This window comes from Sturnira hondurensis, unplaced genomic scaffold (genome assembly GCF_014824575.4).
Source record: "Sturnira hondurensis isolate 20B ecotype Veracruz unplaced genomic scaffold, ASM1482457v3 Scaffold0001918, whole genome shotgun sequence".
In the NCBI taxonomy this organism is placed as follows: Eukaryota; Metazoa; Chordata; class Mammalia; order Chiroptera; family Phyllostomidae; genus Sturnira; species Sturnira hondurensis.
The window spans coordinates 484,896-494,123 of record NW_028074549.1 but is presented as its reverse complement, the minus strand read 5'-3'; the positions used below and the strand labels follow the sequence as shown (position 1 = coordinate 494,123).

Below are 9,228 nucleotides of genomic sequence, written 5' to 3'. Positions count from 1 at the left end.
GAACCATGGTTTTGTCTCCAAAATATATAAAAAACTCACACAAATCCCCTCCAAGAAGACAAAAAACCCTGTTAAAAATGGGCAAAACACTTGAACAGAAATTTCTCCAAGGAGGACCTACAGAGAGCCCAGAGACACATGAAAAGATGTCCAGTATCATTTGCCATAAGAGAGATGCAAATTAAAACCAGAATGATACCACTTCACTCTGGTCAGAATGGTCATTATAAACAAATCGACAAACAAGTGTTGGAGAGGATGTGAAGAAAAGGGAATCCTAATGCACTGTGGGTGGGAACGCAGACTGGTGGAGCCACTGCAGAAAAACAGTTTGGAATTTCCTCAGAAAACTAAAAATGGAAATGCCTTTTGACCCAGCAATTCCACTGCTGGGATTATACCCTAAGAGCCCTGAAACTCTAATCCAAAAGAACTTATGCACCCCAATGTTCATAGCAGCACAATTTACAATAGCCAAGTGTTGGAAGCAACCTAAGTGCCCATCAGTAAGTCAGTGGATAAAAAAAACTATGCTACATTTACCCAATGGAATACTACACAGCAGAGAGAGAGAGAGAGAGAGAGAGAGAGAGAGAGAGAGAGAGAAGGAGCTCCTGCCCTTTGCAACAGCATGGATGGAACTGGAGAGCATTACGCTGCGTGAAATAAGCCCTGCAGTGAGGGACAAATACCATATGATCTCACATTTAACTGGAACATCACCAAAAGAAAAAACAAACAAACAAAATGTAACCAGAGACATTGAAATTAAGAACAATCTAACAATAACCTGGGTGGGAGGGGCAAGGGGGGGGGAAGCTTTTTAGGCACTACTATAAAGGACAGATGGATGAAACCAAGAGGGAGTGTGGAAGCAAGGGAGGGAGGTGGGTTTGGCTGGGGTGGGTGGAGTGGTTGGGGGAAAATTTAATAACTGTAATTGAACAACAATAAAATAATGTCAAAAAACCTGACAACAATGAATAGATCTTCCAAACAAAGAATCAAAAGGATATTGTGATAATGAATGACACTAGATCAAATGGACTTAATTGCTATACACAGAACCTTTCAACCAAGGAAGCAAAATATACTTTCTTTTCAAATGCACATAGAACATTTTGAAAGACAGACCATACAGTAGAACACAAACAGTTCTCAACAACTGAAGAAAATTAAAATCATATCAAGCATCCACTCAGATCATAATGTCTTGAAACTAGACACAACCTCAAGGGAAAAAAACTCAAAAACATTAAAATACATGGAGATTGAATACATGATATTAGAAAATGAATGGATTAACAATGAAATCAAGGAATAAATAAAAAAGTATCTGAAAACAAATGAAAATGAACACACAACAACTCAAAACCTATGGGACACAGTGAAGGCAGTCCTGAAAGGGAAGTGCATAGCAATGCAGGGTTACCTAAAGAAGACAGAAAACTCTCAAGTACAAAACCTATAAAAATTAGAGAAACAGCAACAAGCAATGTCTAGAGCAAGGGGAAGGAAGGAAATAATCAAGATCAGAGAAGAAATAATTGACATAGAGGCTAAAAAAATAATAACTCAAAAGATCAATGAATCCAGGAGCTGGTTCTTTGAAAATAAGAATGACATAGACAAAACCTTAACCAGACCCATTAAGAAAACAGAGAGAGGACCCGAATAAATAAATCACACAAAAAGAGAAGTCATGACTACAGAAATACAAAGGACTTAAGAAATTACCACGAACAACTATATGCAAAAGAAATTGAACAACCTTGGTGAAATAGACAAATTTCTACAAACATAAAATCTTCCAAAATAGATCAGGATGAAGCAGAAAGCCTGAATAGACCAATAACAACTAATAAAATTGGAGCAGTAATCACAAAACTCCCAGCACACCAAAGCCTTGAACTGGATGGCTTAACAGGCAAATTTTACCAAACATTTAAAGATACACTAACTCCTGTCCTTCTCAAAATATTCCAAAAAATTCAAGAACAGGGAACACTCCCAAACTATTTTTGTGAGGCCAGTATTATCCTAATTGCAAAACAGGGTAGAGATACCACAAAGAAAGAAAACTACAGACCAATATCTCTAAAGAATATAAACACTAAAATCTTCTACAAATACTGCAAATCCAGGCACAGTAATACATTAAAAAGATTATATTCTATGATCAGGTGAGATTTAATCTAGGGATGCAAGGATGATACACTATTAGAAATCAGTAAATATAATACACCACATGAACAACATGAATGAAAAAAAAATCACATGAACATATCAATAGATGCAGAAAACATATTTGATAAACCCAATACCCATTTATGATAAAAAACACTCAGCAAAGTGGGAATAGAGGGAATATAACTCAACTTAATAAAGGCCATATACTAGAAACATACAGCCAACCTCATACTCAATGGCCAAAACCTAAAAGCACTCCCCTTAATATCAGGAATAAGATGAGGGTGTCTGCTTTCACCACTTATATTCAACATAATACTAGAAGCTATCAGAAAAGCAAAAAATGAAAGCGATCCAAATTGGATAGAAGAAAGTAAGACTCATTATTTGCCAATGACATGCTAATGTACATGGAATGCCTTATAATCTCCACCAAACACCTACTCAACCTAAAAAGTGAATTTGGCAAAATAGCAGGATACAAAGTCAATATTTAGAAATTGAGGGTATTTTTATAGACCAACAATAAAATATTAGAAACAAAAGTCAGGGGAAATATCCCATTTGATATAGCAACAAGAGAAATAAAGTATCTAGGAATAAATATAACCAAGGAGGTAAAAGACTTGTGCTCAGAAAACTATAGACACCGAAGGAAGAAATTAAGGAAAATACAAATAAATGGAAACACATATCATGCTTATATTTTGAAGAATTAACATCATTAAAATGTTCATACTACCAAGAGTGATCTAAATATTTAATGCAATCTCTATTAGCATACCAATTGTGTATTACATCTAAAAATATTACAAAAATTTATATGGACCCAGAAGAGGCCCCAGATAGCCTCAGCAATCTTGAGAAAGAACAAACCAGAACGGATGGTAATGCCTATCACACTAAACTACAAGGCCACTGTAATCAGCTTGGTACTGGCATAGAATAGACACTTAGAACAGAATTGAGAGCAAAGAAATAAACTCACTTTGGTATATTCAATTAATATTTGACAAAGAGGACATGAGCATGCAATGGAATAAAAATTGCATCTTCAGTAAATTGTGTTAAGAGAACTGGACCAGGACATGCAAAACAATAAAACTGGACCATCTATTTACACCACACTCTAAAATAAACTCAAAATGGATAAAAGACTTAATCATAAGCTGTGACACCATAAAAGTCCTAGAGGAAAATATCAGCAGGAAAATTTCAAATATCCAACACAGCAATATTTTTGCCATGATATCTTCTAAGGCAAGGCAAATAAAGAAAAAAAAACCAAATGGGTGTACATCAAATTAAAAAGCTTGTGTACAGCTAATGAAACTGTCATCAAAATGAAAAGGGAACCGACTCTATAGGAGAACTTTATATTTGCCAGTGATATATTAAGGGTTTGAATTCCAAAATATATAAAGAACTCATATGACTCAACTCCTAGAACACAAACAATCCAGTTAAAAAATGGACAAAGGACCTGAATAGACATTTCTCCAAGGAGGACATACAGAGGGCCCATAGACACATGAAAAAATGGTGAACATCACTAGTCATCAGAGCGATGCAAATTAAAACCACAATGAGATACCATTCCACACCAATAAGAATGGCCATCATAAAAAAAATCGTCAAACAAGTGCTGGAGTGGCTGTGTAGAAAAGGGAACCTTAGTGCACTGTTAGTTGGAATGTATACTGGTGCGGCCACTGTGGGATATAGTATGGGATTTTCTCAAAAAATGAAATATAGAACTGCCGTTTGACCCAGTGATCCCACTTTGAGAATATACCCTAAGAATTCTAAAATGCCATTTCAAAAGGACTTATGCACCCCTATGTTCCAGCAGCGCTATTTACAGTAGCCAAGTGATAGAAAGAGCCTAAGTGTCCATCAGTAAATGAGTGGATCAAAAACGGTGATACATTTAGGCAATGGAAAGAAGTAGCTCCTACCATTCAAGACAATGTGATAGAACTGGAGAGTATTATGCTAAGTGAAATAAGCCAGGCTGTGAAAGGCAAATACCACATGATCTTACCTATGATAGTAACCTAATGAGCAAAGATAAATGAATGAGCAAAATAAAACTTGAGATGGGAGGAAGAATGGTGGTGATGTAGGTGGGAGTTGAGCCCACTTGCTCATGCACCCCGGACACTTTGCCAATCTACTGAAGGACAGAATGAACAGCCAGCAGAATCCCAGCTGATAATGAAGGTTGGAAGCCAAAGTGTGCAGAGGATGCTTAAAAACAGGTTGTGAGGAGATTTTGTAGGGAAACAGGAAGGCCCCTGGACCTCCAGAAGGTCCCAGAGACCATGGGAGCATTGGAGGAGAGCTGGCTCAGTGATAGCAACTGAGTGGCTCCCTCTCCTCCCAGAGTGGGGAAGTCTCAAACCAGTGCCAGCAGAGGCCAGGATGCACAAAGTAACTGGGGGTACAATAAGACAGTAAGCAACACACAGCCAGCAGTGTACCTCATCTGGGTTGGCAGTCATCAGCTGGGACAGTACCAGAGAAATTAGAAAGCTGGGTGACACCTGGAGCTGGGAGAAGAGATAGGCAATGACTGGCTATGACCCCTCTAGATTCTGGACTGGTCAGAGAGTTTATGTGGAAAGCCAGGCGCTTGTTAGGAGCGGCAGGTGGCACCCAAGAGGACTTTTCTCAAAAAAACTGAGCATCCATGCAGGGACCTCATGCATGCAGCTGCTGAGCTAGAGAAGGGAGAGGAGTTGGGGTGTGATTTGCTCCCACTCAGAGGGATTGATCAAAGGGGCTCAGAGAAGCAGCAGCACCCAGAGAGACTTCTTCCAATAGCAGAACTGAGCTGCCCTGCAGTGCCCACAGGTGCAGTAGCCAGGCCAACAAAGAGGGAGGAAGGAGGGAGCAATTTGCTTCCACTCCATGCACCCAATGGACTGATCAAAGGGTTGCAAAAGGAGGTGGATTATCAATGCCAGCCTGCAGCAAGTGCACCGAGTTCCGCAGTGTGGGCAGCACAGTATTTTGAAGGTGTGGGCTAGAAACTCAGCACCTGTGATTATTGTAGCCCAGACTGAGCCCCCATCCTTCCAGAACCACATGAAAGGGAAAACAAATGGAGCCCAACCCCCTTCTACCTGCAGGGTACAGGAAGACTCGCAAAACCTGTTTGGCAGGTGTAAAATCTGCAGGAGGCTTTGTTGTTGTTGTTGTTTTAAGAGTAAGACCAAAAGACTTGGAACTGTGAGAAAACCAGAATGGATCCAGAAAGAAGTCAGAAGGTGAACACAAACAGCTGCAACAAATTTCACTTTGCTGTATTTCAGAACTTCTGTGTTTATTTGTATTTCTCTCCCTTCTGTTTATATAGTGTTTATTTTATTGTTTTTCTTGTTTAATGTATTCTTTTATTCTCCCTTTCATATTGCATTCTATTTTTTCTTCTTTCATTTCACTCATATTCCAAATAACATACTACTCTTTGTCTTTTAGGTTTTATTTTTATTCAGATTACATATTTCTTATCATACTATTGTTATTCGAAATACCACACAGCACCCTTCCCTGGTCTTAATCCATCTAACCATCTTCCTGAGCTTTATTACTGTTGTGGTTAATTTTATTTTCTCTCACACTATGCCAAGTTTCTATTACTATTACTCTTACTATTTCTATTTCTCTTACTCTTACTATTTCTCCTCCATCTAAATTTGCATAAGTGCTTTTTTTTAACTCAGCTCACACTCTTTTCCCTTTTAATAAGAGTTATTTCTTTTTGACCTTTGATAAACAGTGGCTAGTTGGGTGAAGAATCAGGATTATTTCTATACTTCTCCAAAGGAACTCCTGCTTGTTCACTACTCGTTTATACTTTAAATCCCATAGAGTACTATCCAGTTCTTATTCCAGTTCATCTTCTCCCTGCCCCTGAGCAGTTGAGGGAGGAATTTTACTTCATTGTTTTCTTTCTCCTTTTTTTTACTCCCCCCTCTCTCAACTGGGATTTACTCCTTATTCTTATTAGGTTGCTTCCCCCATCCTCTCAAAATCATTTTTCTTCACAGTAGACATTGTTTGATCCACCAACCGCAAGAACAAATGTCAGAGACTTTCAGGGATTCAAAGATGTTAATTTATTGGCCAAGTTTAACCTGCGCAGGGGCGATCCCTCCAAGTGTCCGGAGACACAGTGCCCACTGGGGGCTCGTCCGGGATTCGCGCCTAGCGCTTACAGCTAAGTCCTTATATATAGGCCATCAAGCAAGCGTTTTGCACAGAAGCAGATTATTGGCTTACAGGGCCCACACACGAGAAAAAGGGTGGGGTCTGACTCAACTGGAAGGGAAATTTTGAAACTAAAAAGATGGCAATCAACTTACAGGGTGTCTGCTAGGGTTTCAGGCTCCTTGGGGCTGAGGCCATTTTTCTTGTTCCCAACATTCCCCCGTTTTCTTTTTTGGGGGGTATGTCAAACCTTTGATTCTTCATCACTCGGGAGGATGGTGTAGGGTTGGGAGAGTACCATTAGCTTAACCACTTCTATTCTCTCCTTGATGAAAGCAAGTACTTTATTTAAGATAATAGGTCCTATTGTGACCACTAATAAGAGCACTAGGAGTGGTCCAGCAATGGCAGATATAAAAGTGGTTAGCCAAGGGGACATTTTGAACATAGACTCATACCAATTAGAACTTTCTTCTTCTCTATTTCTATCTTTTAATCTTTTGGTGAGTGTTTTGATATTTTCTTTAATTACTCCAGAGTGGTTAGCATAAAAACAACATTCTTCTCCTAATGCAGCACATAACCCGCCTTGCTGGAGGAGGAGGAGGTCTAGTCCTCTCCTATTCTGTAAGGCTACTTCAGCAAGGGAGTCTACTTGGTGCTCTAGATATATTATTCGATCTTGTAGGAAGAATATGTCCTTTGAGAAAGTTTGGGATAATTGCCTGAGGTTGAGCTCCCCTTGTATGAAAGCCCCCGCCCCTACAGCAGCGGAACCTACAATCCCTATAGTGGCTACAATTGGGATAAGCAGTGGGGCTCGTTTGGTGCGCTTAGGGGAGGCAACTAGAAACTCAGGATTTCCTCCATATAAATATACTTGAGGAATAATATAAGCACTAACACAGAGCTCGGGGTGAGTGGGGACAATGCATTTAAAAATGCCTCGGGTACAGACAAACCATAACCCCTCAGAAGCTTTGGATATGAAGGGGTTCCCTGAGGTTGTTTGCAGGGCCTCTTGGTTAAGACAGTAGTCACTATAGTTTGGATTTTTGTCTAGAGTGGAATTTGCTTGGAGGTAACAGGTTCCTCTCCCATGGAACTCCGCAAGGGTGAGGGACCCTTCAGTAACACAGTCCTCCATCTGGTCTTGATCTTGGTCTATGTCATTTGTAAGAGTGACTGTCTTAGGAGCTAATTCTCCTCCTCTGGAGGTGTTGGCTCCTAATCCTATATAAAAAGGCGGCCGGGGACTTAAACAGCCAGCAGGACTCTGCAATTTCTGGCTGAGTATTGTTGAAGAATGGGAAAACTTTATCCAATAAATCTAAGGCATAGATTTCTTGGTGATGCGGTCTCTCTAATGGCGGATTAGGAGTGTAGAATGGTAGCTTAGGACTCTGGTCTTCTAATTCTTCTGACTTTTCAACAGGGGTTACAGGCAACCCGCTCTGACTGGGAGAACTTGTGGTGGGTCGCGGTGGCCCCCTCGTGATGGGCTGTGGTGGCTTTGGTGGGAGACCACCTCCTGCCCCCTTTAGGAGTGACTCAGTTTTCGTAGGGAGCTTCTTTATAGTAAACAGGGTTCCTGGATCCTGTCCAGTAACATATAATCTTAAACCCCAAGTTCTCCCTTTAATCCATTCAGAGTCTTGTGGGTTCCTAATAGTAATGACTGTTGGGTTACACTTATTTTTTCCACAGTCTTGAGGTTTCCCCCATTTACTTTCCCTATCTAAGTTAATATGGGGATCTTTTCCTCTTCCTGGGACCCATCCTCCCTTGCTGACTAAAGTCTCACAACCCCAACTTTTGCAGTAAAAATCTCCTTCCCATCCACAGCCACGGGCTCTTTTTCTCTCTGGTTGTGGACACCCGTAGGCTCCTGTTCTACTTAATTGTTTATTTAAAAATTCTTCTTCACCGGTGCCTAAGGGCAACTAAGTCGCTGGGTTGTGTGGTTGTCTGTGGGGGCGGGTTCAAAGAGTGACAATGGCTCTCACCGGTATTGCAGGGCAACTAAGTCGCTGGGTTGTGACGCTGTATGTGGGGGCGGGGTCAAAGAGGGACTATGGCGTCCTGTCCACCGCCTGCCGCCACGGCCCTCACCGGTGCTGCAGTTGCTGCCGTCACCTGGCCCACGCGTTTCGTCCCACTGCTCGCGAGTGTGCCACCGCCGTCAGCCCTCGCCCCCTGGGGCCTGTGTGGTCTGTCTCACTGTGCGCGAATATGCGCCCGCGGTCTGCCCCGCACCCCAGCTGGTTCTCGTCTGCCTGCGCGCCTGGGTCGGGGGCCCTGTCCTGCCCGACCCTGCTCGCTGCTGGCTCCGCTCCTCTTACCATCCCCGTTGAACGGTTAGATGTAGTCGGACTTCCGTATAATTCAATTTTCTGTCCTTTGGTTGTGTCTTTGTTTCTCCAAACCTTTGTTTTATTCAAACTTGGTTGTGGGAGAAGGCACAGTGTTTCCACCTATGCCTCCATCTTGGCGGAAGTCTCTCAGGAGGGCTGGGGCGGCAGGCGGCAGACGGGATGCCAGAGTCCCTCTTTGACCCCGCCCCCACATACAGCGTCACAACCCAGTGACTTAGTTGCCCTGCTTTGGTGAACATTTTAGGGCTCTGATCCTGCTATGGAACAGGCAAGAACAACCTGAAAGATGGCACAAGAAGAACTCAAAGTCCAAGAGCCAATAACTCTCAGCGACCAAGAAATTGCCAGCCTCTCAGAAGCACAATTCAGGACACTATTTATCAGGATGCTCACAGAACTGGTAGATTATAGTCACAAATTAGAGGAACAAAGTCACAAATTAGTGGAA

The 9,228-nt window shown here is 41.6% G+C and overlaps 1 long non-coding RNA gene across 1 annotated transcript in view; it reads right to left on the bottom strand.

Annotated features, from left to right (window-relative positions):
- Positions 1-2,773: 2,773 nt before the first annotated feature.
- The window catches only part of LOC118981224 (uncharacterized), a 10,512-nt gene continuing 4,057 nt past the window's right edge, over positions 2,774-9,228 (bottom strand). The window contains exon 3 of the long non-coding RNA XR_005065301.1: positions 2,774-2,783. This is a non-coding gene — a long non-coding RNA (uncharacterized LOC118981224). The remainder of the gene's footprint in view (positions 2,784-9,228) is intronic.